Consider the following 12,948-nt stretch of genomic DNA (forward strand, 5'->3'; position numbering starts at 1 on the left):
CTTGCCATGTTAACCCTCAACACACCACTCCTCAACACACACTCCTCTTACCTTTCACTATCTCCACTAATGTCCACTCGCAGGATTTCAGAATACTCAAGATGGCATGGCCGCAAGAACATGTCGCCGGCGTGGACAATGTCGGGATCCAGGATGGCGCCGGCGGAAGATGTCGGGGATCGTGGAGCAGCGACGATGACGGTGTGAGTATGAGAGACAGAGTGAGAGAAAGGGTCGTATGTGGAGTGAAAGAGTGAGTGGACGTGAGTGGAGATGGTGAAAGGTGAGAGGAGTGTGTGTTGAGGCGGTGTGGTGTGTTGAGGAGGTGTGTGTGTATTGAGGGTTAACATGGCAAGAGGTGTGTCACTATCCTCTCGATGCGATAGCATCGGGCCTTAATCTACTATAATAAATGCGCTAAGCAGCTTCCGGGTTGTAACAACTTCCGTCCAGTTGTAACTGGTGACGTCACAGCACACCTCTTGCCATGTTAAGCCTCAACACACCACTCCTCAACACACACTCCTCTCACCTTTCACTATCTCCACTAATGTCCACTCGCAGGATTTCAGAATACTCAAGATGGCATGGCCGCAAGAACATGTCGCCGGCGTGGACAACGTCGGGATCCAGGATGGCGCCGGCGGAAGAAGATGTCGGGGATCATGGAGCAGCGACGATGACAGTGTGAGTATGAGAGACGGAGTGAGAGAAAGGGTCGTATGTGGAGTGAAAGAGTGAGTGGATGTGAGTGGAGATGGTGAAAGGTGAGAGGAGTGTATGTTGAGGAGGTGTGTGTGTATTGAGGGTTAACATGGCAAGAGGTGTGTCACTATCCTCTCGATGCGATAGCATCGGGCCTTAATCTAGTATCACTATAACGTCACAAAACCAGTGACGTTTTAGCGATATTGCTAGCGATATCGCTTAGTGTAAAACCCCCTTAACACTCATCTTAAACTAATCTCACTGCACTATATTCTTATGCACCTACTAAGAATCATTTTTAAATCTGATGCTGGTATAGGCAGTAAAATGAAGATTACTGAGATTTAGGGGATATTTTGATATGAAGGCATTGTCACTTTCAGATAACAGTTTAATCTATCTGTAAGCAAATATTAGGAAGGTAATAGTTGCACATTTTTATATTAAGCATTTCCTTCTTGTTTCTATCTTTGCACTGGCAAATATTGAGCTAAAATATCATTGCTGTGTGAAAGTGATCTAAAACTATGGTATTAACCCCTTTACGTAAAGATGGTTTGCAGGTTAATAACCAGGCCAATTTTTACAATTCCGATTAGTGCCACTTTATGATTTAATAACTCTAGAGTGCTTCAATGGATCCTATTGATTCTGTGAATGTTTTTTCATGACATATTGTACTTCATGATAAAGGTAAAATTTCTTCAATATAACTTGCGCTTATTTGTGAAAAAAACTGAAATTTTGACAAAATTTGGAAAATTAAATCAAAGAGATGTGTCACCACAAAATAGTTACTGTATATACTCGCGTATTAGCTGAGATTTTCAGCCCTTTTTTTTGGGCTGAAAGCCCCCCTCTCAGCTTATACGTGAGTCATATAGCCAGGGGGTAGGTGGGGAGGGGGAGCAGGGGTTTCAGATCATACTGACCCCCCCGGCGCATCTCTGCAGCCCCCCTGCTTCTCCCATGGTCTCCTTTCCTTCCTATAGTGGTCACATGGTACCGCTCATTAAAGTCATGAATATGCACATATTTATTACTTTAATGAGCGGTACCATGTGGTGACCGGTGAAGGAAGGAGGGGAGACCATGGGAGAACGGGGCTGCAGAGACGCGCCAGGAGGAGGTAAGTATATGCTATATTCACCTGTCCCGGTTCCAACGCTGCTCACCAGTGTTTGCCCGCGGGGTCCTCTTGTCAGTGACATTCAGGTAGCAGAGGGCGCGATGACGTAGTCAGTGTGCATGCTCTGCCTGACATCATTGACAGAGGGACCTGGCGGGCAGACAGCGGCAAGCAGGTAAATATCTCAGGTGCCGGGTCCTGAGCCAGCAGTGACACCTGTCCCTCATAGCGCGCCAGTGTCCCCGCCTGCTCAGCACACCGGCACCTGGCCCCCAGAGACAAGAGGTGAGTATGTCTTTTTTTTTTAATACCTGCAGTAGCGGCAGCAGCAATATATGGGGGCATAATCTATGGGACATCTTATGGGGGCAGCATATGGGGGCATATTCAATTGAGCATCTTCTGGGGGCAGCATATGGGGGAATATTCAATGGATCATCTTATGGGCCAGCATATGGGGGCATACTCAATGGAACATCTTATGGGGCAGCATATGGGGGCATATTCAATGGACCATTTTATGGGGGCATTATATGTGGGCATATTCAATGGAGCATCTTATGAGGGCAGCATATGGGGGCATATTCAATGGAGCATCTTATTGGGGCATATTCAATGGAGCATCTTATGGGGGCAGCATATGGGGCATATTCAATGGAGCATCTTATGGGGGCAGCATATAGGGACATATTCAATGGAGCAACTTATGGGGGCAGCATATGGGGGCATATTAAATGGAGCATCTTATGGGGGCAGCATATGGGGGCATATTCAATGGAGCATCTTATGGGGGCAGAATATGGGGGAATATTCTATGGAGCATCTTATGGGGGCAGCATATGGGGCATATTCAATAGAGCATCTTATGGGGGCAGCATATGGGGGGATATTCTGTGGAGCATCTTATGGGGCAGCATATGAGGCATATTCTATGGAACATGTTATGGGGCCATAACCTTTATGGACCAGCATATGGGGCATATTATTCTATGGAGCATCTTATGGGGCTATTATTAACCTTTTGCAGCATTATATGTGGCGTATTTTGTATGGAACATCTTATGGGGATAAGATATTCCATAAAAAATGCGCCACATATAATGCTGCAAAAGGTTACTATGTTACCAATAGGATAAATGTTTTTGAATAGCCATATTGAATCAGGAGCCCCATATAATGCATCATGAACTGTATGGAGCATTATATGGGGCTCCTGATTCAATATGGCTATTCAAAAACATTTAACCTACTGGTAACATAGTAACATAGTTTTGAAGGTTGAAGGAAGACCTTATGTCCATCTAGTTCAGCCTATTTTTAGTGCAGCTGTTCTGCATTGTTGATCCTGGGGAAGGCAAAAAACCCACAGAGTAGAAGCCAATTTTCTCCATAGGGAAAAAAATTCCTTCCCCTAAGCTGGGTCAACCATCTACCTATAATATTATGTTATTCGCAACCTTCTATACTGTTACTCACAAGAAAAGCATCCATTCCTTTCTTAAATTCATTCCGTGAGTTGGCCATCACCACTTCCTCAGGAAGAGAATTCCAGAGCCTCACTGCTCTTACCGTGAAGAACCCTCTTCTATGCTGGTGCAGAAATTGTCTTTCCTACAAACGAAGAGAATGCCCCCTTGTTCTTGTCACAGTCCTTGGTACAAACAGTTCATTGGAGAGATCTCTGTATTGCCCTCTGATATACTTGTACATATATATTAAGTCTCCCCTAAGTCTTCTCTTTTCTAGAGTAAATAGACCTAATTTTGATAACCTTTCTGGGTATTGTAGTAAACCAACTCCATTTATCATTTTAGTAGCCCGCCTTTGAACCCTTTCAAGTTCAGTAATGTCTTTCTTGAGCATCGGCATCCAAAATTGCACACAATACTCCAAGTGTGGTCTAACGAGTGATTTGTACAGAGGGAGAATTATGTTTTCATCTCGTGGCCCAAGACCTCTTCTAATGCATCCCATGACCCTATTTGCTTTGGTGGCAGCTGCCTGACACTGGGCACTCCAATTTAGCTTCTTATTGACTAAGATGCCTAAGTCTTTTTCCATGTCTGATTTCCCCAGCAGTTTCCAATTTAGTAAGTAATTGTAGCATCTGTTTCTCCTTCCCATGTGCATAACCTTACACTTATCTGTGTTAAACCTCATTTGCCATTTTTCAGCCCAATTCTCCAATTTACTCAAATCTGTCTGTAGTTGCAAACTGTCCTCCTTTGTGTTAACTACCTTACATAGTTTTGTATCATCTGCAAATACTGATATTTTACTGTGCAAGCCATTAATTGGTGTCTCAATTAATTTTAATTTTATTGGTATCTATTTTTAGTTTTGAAATTTACCAGTAGCTGCTGCATTTTCCATCCTAGGCTTATACGTGAGTCAATAAGTTTTCCCAGTTTTTTGTGGCAAAATTAAGGGGGTCGGCTTATACACGAGTATATACGGTAATAAATAACATTTTCCACATATCTACAATTTTTGAAACTTTTTTTATTAGGAAGTTATAAGGGTTAAAAGTTGATCAGTGATTCCTTCCTGTTCCAACAAAATTTAAGAAAACATTTCTTTGAGGGAATAAATCTCATTTGAAGTGACTTTGAGGGCTCTATATGATAGAAAATACTAAAAACTGCTCCCCTCAAGGTGCTCAAAACTGCATTTGAAAGGTTTATTAACCTTCAGGTGCTTCACAGGAATTTTTGGAATGTGGAAAAAATTAACATTTAACTTTTTTTCACAAAAAAATTACTTTGGACCCATTTTTTTTTATTTTCACAAGGGTAAAAGGAAAAAGTGGACACCATAATTTGTTGAACAAATTCTCCTGAGCATGCAAGTACCCTATGTGTGGGAGAAATCTCCTGTTAAGATGCACGGCAGGGCTTGGAAGGGAAGAAGCGTTATTTGAATTTTTTGATGAAAAATTTCCTGGAATCATTAGTGGATCCCATGTCCAGTTTGGAGAGCCCCTGATGTGCCTAAACAGTGGACACCCCCCACAAGTAACCACATTCTGGAAACTAGACGCATCAACGAATGCATATAGATAAGTGGTGAGCACCTTGAACCCCCAGGTGCTTCACAGAAGTTTATAAAGTTGAGCTGTGAAAATAAAAAAAATCACATTTTCACTACAAAAATGTTATTTTATCCCCAAATTTTGCATTTTCATAAGTGTAACAGGAGAAATTGCACCATGCAATTTATAGTGCAATTTCTCCTGAATATGCCGATACCAAATATGTGAGACAATACTGTTTTTGAGGCAGAGTGCAAAGCTCAGAAGGGAAGAGGCGCCATATTTGAGTTCAGATTTTGCTGGAATGGTTTGAGGGTGCCATGTCACATTGGCAGAGCCCCTGAGGTGGCAGAACAAGAGAAGCCTCCCATATTTGACCTGATTTTTAAAAAGTAGACTCCCCAATTAATTCATCTAGGGGTGCAGTGATCATATTGACACCACATGTGCCTCACAGAAATTTACACCATTGAGCAGTGAAGAAAGAATAATTATATTTCTACTACAAATATGTTGTTTTAGCCCAAAGTCTCTAATTTTTCTAAGAGCTAATAATTTATTTTTTTTTACAACAAAATGAGGTCCATTTTTTTCCTGTGTGTGCCAAACTCAACATGTAAACTGGAAGTATTTTTTAGGCACGGTACAAAGCTCAGAAGGTAAGGAGCGCCATTCTATAGTGCAGATTTTACTGTATGGTTTGCGGTTGCCATGACCCACTGGTGCAGCCCCTGATTTGCCAGAATAGCAGAACCTCCCATAAGTGACCCCATTTGACAAAATACACCTCTCAATGAATTCACCTAGGGGTGCAGTGATCATATTGACATCACTGGTGAATCATAGAATTCTATACCAGTGAACATAAAATAAAATAACTAAATTTTTACCACTAAAATGTTGTTTTAGCCCCATATTTAACATTTTCACACAATAAGTGGGTAAAGATGGCACCATAATTTGTCCCACAATTTTTCTGTATAGTACTACTTAATAGTGATGAGCGAACATACTCGGTAATGCTTGGTGCTCGCCTGAGCATCGCGGTACTCGCAGTACTTGGCGAGTGCCGAGCATTTCCGGGATTGCTCAATGGGAGCTCAGGTCCCCACCCTTCATATTTGGCGCTCTTTAGAGCACCAATCAACATGCAGGGATTGTCTGCCACGGACTGTAATGCCGCAGCAATGTTGGTTGTGGCATTACAGTGATTGGCTGACCGCACAGCGTCATCAGGTCTATATCGGACCTGGTGCCACCCTGCTTGTCATAGTCAGCTCCAGAATCACCTGTGTAGGGAGAGTTGCTGCAGCGATATTGACAGAATAGGTGGGGCATACAGTTATATATATTGCAGTGCTAGGTAGGCAGGGAGTGTATGTGGGTATATACATATCAGTGCAAGGCATGCAGACACTGCATGTGGGTATATAGATATCACTGCTAGACAGGCAGGCGTTGCATGTGGCATACTTAATTGTATACATCAAGAGGGTCCATTCCATTACTGTCTGCTGCTGCCTATTATATATATTGACCATACATACATTGCCCCAGGTATCAGTGGCCAAGAATAATTTTTTTGCATCTTAATCCTGATTGTTTTACTCAAAAACAATCCAGCGCACACTTTTTTATCTCCTTTTGTTTGTTGACACTGCAGAATACAGCTAGATCATTTTCATAGTACAGCGTGAAAATCCAGCTATTTTAAATGGGTTTGCCCATCCCAGCGCTCAAATCTGAGTGAGCAGAAAATTCTGCAATTTTTGTGATGCTGCAAAATGAAAGTGTGGTATCTCCATCACACGCCTCATCTATCTGTGGGCTACAAATTGTGGCAACTGTTTTTGCTGTGTGTTACTCCAATTATTAACACTATTTTGCTGTAAAAAAAAACAAGTGACATATTTTACAGTGTGGTACAGTACCTTGCAAAAGTATTCGGCCCCCTGGAACTTTTCAACAAGAATTTCAGTCTTTCCATGTACTGTACAAAACTGATAGAGACATACCCCAAGCGACTTGCAGCTGTAATCCGCATCAAAAGGTGGTGCAACAAAGTATTAAGTTAAAGGGGCTGAATAATATTACACGCCCCACTTTTCAGTTTTTCAATTTGCACTAAAATTTAAAATAACCAATAAATTTCATTCAACTTCACAATTGTGTCCCACTTGTTGTTGATTCTTCACCAAAAATTTACATTTGGTATCTTTATGTCAAGCATGTCAAGCTTTATGTCAAGCATGATATGTAGGAAAAGGTTGAAAAGTTCCAGGGGGCCGAATACTTTTGCAAGGCACTGCATCTCCGTCACATGCCTCATCTATCGATGGGCTACAAATTGTGGCATTTAAGGCTTCCATTTAACTGTTTTTGTTGTGTGTTACCGTAGTTCTTGACACTATTTTGCTGTAAAAAAATTAAAATACAGGTCACATATAATACAGTGTGGTATCTCCGTCACACGCCTCATTTATCTGTGGGCTACAAATTGTGGCATTTCAGGCCTACATTGAACTGTTCTTACTGTGTGCTACTGTGGTATCCCCCAAAGTGGCCATTTCTATGAGATACCGTATATCTAGTTTGTTTTCATATAAATGCTGTGAATTTTTTTGTGGACTGTGCACTTTAAATACATTGTGAGACCTGCTGACAGGCAGCACAGAAAGGATTAATCTACTCCTCCCCGGCTGTATCAGGTGACCCAGCTCTGTTTTAATATGTAGAAGGTTCTGGAAAAAATGCCTCAGGGCACTCAGCCAATGACTGCAGCTCTACAGTCACATGGAAGGGGAGGAGCCAAGTCCTGGAGGAGAGTTTTAAATTTGAAGTAGCAGTTGGTGGTAAGAAATAATGAGAAGAGGAAGCCATTTTGAAGGTGAAAGAATTACCTACTTTCTTCCTACTGGCTTTGCTTAAAAAGGGGACTGGCATGAAAAGGGGAGTTAATATTCTTCGTATGAGGAAGACTACCAATGCAACCCTAGGAGGAAGAATTACCTCAAGGCGGAAACAGTGCACAGTGCTGAAGAAGCGATAATCAGACTTAATAAAACCAGAGGCTACTAAGATCTTCCTGTTTGCAGGTACACAGCAGTCATCAACCGTGATTGTAATCCTGTACCTCAGTTTACTGCTGTTTGTAAATAATAATTTGCTCCATTACCTTCAGTAAAAAGATTTCTGCTTCAAATTCTTACAACTGCTTCATGACTGGGGCTCAAATGCCCCAACTACTACCACCATCATCATATTCTGCCTAGAGGCAGTTACTGCGCTTATAGAAAGTCTAAGGAGCAGAGGGTGAATGCTTGGGCAGTGTTGTACTCTGTCAGCAGATTATGAAGGCAAAATCTTCTAGATTAAATCATGACTGAAAGAGTCTGAGTAAGAGCATGTGGAAGAACAAGGGGCCAGGACTCACAATCACCCAAGCTTGGTGTTCCTAGGCCGGATTCTGACAAGCTATCACCTACTAATACTAACCTTGTTGGATGAGGACGTCAAAAACGTACCTCTGCAGTTACTAGACCAGAAGCTAGAGATTTTGACATGTCAACTTAATTTCAAGATGTGTCAATTGGAGAACGTGGTGGTTGTAGATGTGACTTGCATGACATGAGTGTTTCCACTAGACAATTCATCCAACTTGTCAGAATCAAAATCTGTTTTTTCTGACAACTCTATTCAGCTGTGCACAAACTATGTCAAATTGATTGCTAGACCCCAGTGGGTCTTCTACCAGTACCATGCTGACTACAGTCCACAGATGGAATCTAGATCCCTGAGGAAAAGCACTTGGTTTTGATGGAGCTGTTCTTTTCGTGCCAAAGAACCTAAATAAGATCAATGAGGTGGTTAGCCGCACATGCAATGGAGAAGTAGCAAAGACTACAATTACTTTGACAGATGAGTTACCACCAATTTCACCAACCTGCTTTCACTTTTACAACACTATATTCCAAAGGCTTCTGAAGATGATGAATATGAAGCAAATAGGTCTGAATTATTATCACCCAAATGATGTTACAGAAGTCAGAACACACAACCTATCTGTGTGGCAATGATTTACCACCAAAATTTTGCAGTACGAGACTAGTGTCATGTTGTGCATTAATGTGAGCCACAAAGTCCTTCAAAGTGAACTGTTCTGGATGTAATGTACAATTTGCACTAGAAAATTGGATCACATCATGCCTTCTATGATGCTTGCAGTAAAGAACTGATTGGACAGATAGTTCTTACCAAATACAACAATCGTATATATATCATCTTGATGATAGCTGTTACCTACACTACCACTGCCTCTGCCCGGGTCTCTGCTGCTGCCGGCTCGTCCGCTGCCACAGCCGCTGTCCGGGTCCCTGCTGCTGCCGCCCATCTTCACACTGCTGCTGGACCCTGGCGCTCTGTCACTTTCTCCTTGGTTTCCATGCACGTGCTCCGTGTTGTACTCCCGGCACCTGCAGCAGCATCCTGGATTACTTAATGAGCGGGCGTGCGCAGTTCTTACTAAGTGCCCTGACCCGGAAACCCTTCTGGACAATCAGGGCTAGGGTTAGGGTAGTTCAGGCTGCCTCCTTTTAGTGGAGGCACCTGATTATCTTATAGGCTCACGCTATTCATCCCAGGCCCCTTGTGCTACTGTGCGCTGCGCTACTAGCAATACAGCACGCATATAACCTTGTTTCTCTCCAGTACCTCCTGCTACCGGAAGTCCAGAGTTCTGTTGTGTTGTCTTCCCCTGTTCCCCATCCAGAGTCCTGCCTTGCCTGCCCACTAGGAGTCTCATCCCCGGTTCTTCGCCCGTCCTGGCTTCAGACTCCCCAGTCTGCCTGGATCTTTGTCCCTGGTTCCCGTATCGTTTCCTCACTTCCTACGGTTCTTCCTTGTCTCCTTACCCTTGTGTTTCCTGAGCCGCCCCTCTTGGTATTAGCTACTCTGGTTTCCTCAACCTCTGGGCTTGCTCCTAATGGTCCCTGTATAGGGGTCGGTCCTCACCAGGTCAGCTCGCCCATTGGCTGACCGGTTCCACAGTCCAGAGGGTCTACTCCAGGTAGCTCGCCCTCCGGAGGCGTGACAATATCAACTGGGATTTAACTCCGAAGACTACTTTAAAGCAGTCAGATGGCTGTGAAATCAGTTTTATTGATTACTAGCTGAAGGGCCCGGTGATGCCCAGGCATAGTATCCCCTGTATATAATATATACCTATATGTCATCTCCTTTTGTATATAGTATATACACCTGTATGTCATCTCTTCCTGTATATAGCATATACTTGTATGTTTTCTCCCCTGTATATAGTATATACCTGTATGTCATTTCCTCTGTATTTACTATATACCTTTACATCTCTCAGGTTCTTTCCCGTCTGTACACGGTGGAGGCGTAAGTCTCAGCTGAGACGTTTCAGTGGCCCTTGAGGAAGCAGCTCTTGCCTCACTTTCTTCCATTTCTGTACTCCTTTCTGTAAGTCTTGGCTCCCTTTCTTCTTTCTGTAAATCTTGCTCAGTGAGGCATAACACAGCTTTACTCTTAGAGAAGGTGGTTTTCAACCTTGTGGGAGTGTAAAACCATTTAGGGTCTCCCTGCAGTTTGTGTCAGAGGGCAGTCTGTGTCAGCATGTAATAAATTGTATTATTTCCAGCTTTACAGAAGGAAGATAACACCATAGAAATGATAAAAATAATAGGCCTCAGTTACCACAACTGTCTACGAGGAAAACTGTTGCTCACAGCAACCAATCACAGCTCAGCTGTCATCTTTTAAACAGCTCTGGTGAAATGAAGAATGCTTAGTGATTGGTTGCTATGGGCAACACAAGTAGTGTAACCTGTTGCAGTCAAGAAGATGTACCTATGAAATAGATATATTAGATATTATATACTGTGTGTATATATATATATATATATATTACATTAGATATTTATTATATACTGTATATGTATATATTAGATATTTATTATACAGGGCTTTGCGTGTGGAGTGAGTGTGGCTATGTGGAGTGTACATACATACGCTCATTTTTGTATATATAGATTACAAGAATCAATATAGCATGCAGATCACAGACCTCAAACAGCCTGCTCTCATACACAATCCCAAAAAAGCAATAGGTATAGGAAAAATGCCATCGGGCCCTATTATTATGATTCCAGAATTCTGCAATTTAGCAAGTTCAAATGATAGAATGAGAGCTGGTTATTCTGTAGTGAAAGAGCTAGCAAATCACACTCGACTAGTACCAGAACAGAGAGAAAAATAATTGGGAATATTTTTGGACCATATTCACAGAGATGACAATGAACAGAGAGAACGTCAGGAATGGGGACTAAGTTTTGATAGTAACCTTCTGTCCTTGTCTTGAGTTTACTGCTCTTGGTAAATAATAATTTGCTCCATTCCCTTCAGTAAAAAAAACTTCTGTTTCAAATTCTTACAGCTGCTTCATGACTGGGGCTCAAATACACCAACTACTACCACAATCATCATCTTCTGCCTGGAGGCAGTTACTGTGCAAAAATTGTATTGTGAAGGTTCCTGTGTGTGTAATTTGAGAAGGAACAACTAGAGTTGAGCGACTTTTGCTTTTTTAGGGTCGCGTTTCGTTTCGTGAAACCCGACTTTTCCAAAAGTCGGGTCGAGCAAGATTGTCCGATTATAGGGAAAAGTCGGGGTCGTCCCGAAACACGAAACCCAATGTAAGTCAATGGGGAATAAAAGTCGGCAGTGAGAGGACAGGAAACACACCTACAGTGCCCATTTGAATGCCAAAAGCATCAATTCTTCTTACTTAAGCTTGTCAACCTTAATTAACTTCATAATACAAGTTACGCACTGAAAAATTGGGGTTATTTGACTAAATTTGTGGGGGGGGAGGGCTGGCTGCAGGTTTTCATGTGCCCTGGGCGAAAGAGCGCCCCTTTAACACATACCACAACTCATCATGCTCCGATACGGCAGAGAAATAGCGGTATAGTACAATGAAAAATACCTCACTTTTTACATCTCATGACGAGGCCCATCTATTTCTCCATACAAAATCATTGGTCCCATATAATGTTTGAAACAGTATATGATGAGCTCCACATAATGCTACAGTATATGTTGGTCCCCATGGATGAAGCTCCACTGTCTTATGGGCCCAAATAATGCTCCAAACATAATGGGCCCCATTTCTAATGCTCTAGTGTATAATGGGCCCTGTAAATGCTGCTCCAGTGTCTGATGTCCACCTTTGGAATGTTCCAGTGTATGGTGGGCCCCATCTATCATTCTCCAGAGTATAGTGCTCCCCAAAAATTGCTGTCCCAACAGAGAAAACAATCAAATAAGTCTCCTCGCTAGGGAATCCCTGTACTTGTCTGGACAGGTGCTGTAGCTTGCTTAACAGCTCGCCAGCCGTTCTCACGCCCAGTATGGATTGCACGTGATTGCACAAAGGTTAGAAAGGGTACCGTATCCCTGGATAACATGTATGGATAGCGTACACATTCAAAATATATGTCTATACAGCATGAGGCAGGCTCAGACGGTGTTAGGCCCAGTATGGATTGCACGTCATTGGACAAAGGTTAGAAAGGGTACCGTATCCCCGGATAACATGTATGGATAGCGTACACATTCAAAATATATGTCTATACAGCATGAGGCAGGCTCAGACGGTGTTAGGCCCAGTATGGATTGCACGTCATTGCACAAAGGTTAGAAGGGGTCCCGTATCCCTGGATAACATGTATGGATAGCGTACACATTCAAAATATATGTCTATACAGCATGAGGCAGGCTCAGACGGTGTTAGCCCAGTATGGATTGCACGTCATTGGACAAAGGTTAGAAAGGGTACCGTATCCCCGGATAACATGTATGGATAGCGTACACATTCAAAATATATGTCTATACAGCATGAGGCAGGCTCAGACGGTGTTAGGCCCAGTATGGATTGCACGTCATTGCACAAAGGTTAGAAAGGGTACTGTATCCCCGGATAACATGTATGGATAGCGTACACATTCAAAATATATGTCTATACAGCATGAGGCAGGCTCAGACGGTGTTAGGCCCAGTA

At 42.6% G+C, this 12,948-nt stretch overlaps 1 pseudogene; it reads left to right on the forward strand.

Annotated features, from left to right (window-relative positions):
- LOC141084415 (piwi-like protein 1) overlaps window positions 1–11,247 on the forward strand; it is a 105,619-nt pseudogene extending 94,372 nt beyond the window's left edge.
- Window positions 11,248–12,948: the final 1,701 nt, after the last annotated feature.

This window comes from Dendrobates tinctorius, unplaced genomic scaffold (assembly GCF_039654945.1).
Source record: "Dendrobates tinctorius isolate UK_male_01 unplaced genomic scaffold, ASM3965494v1 ptg000022l, whole genome shotgun sequence".
NCBI classification, from domain to species: domain Eukaryota; kingdom Metazoa; phylum Chordata; class Amphibia; order Anura; family Dendrobatidae; genus Dendrobates; species Dendrobates tinctorius.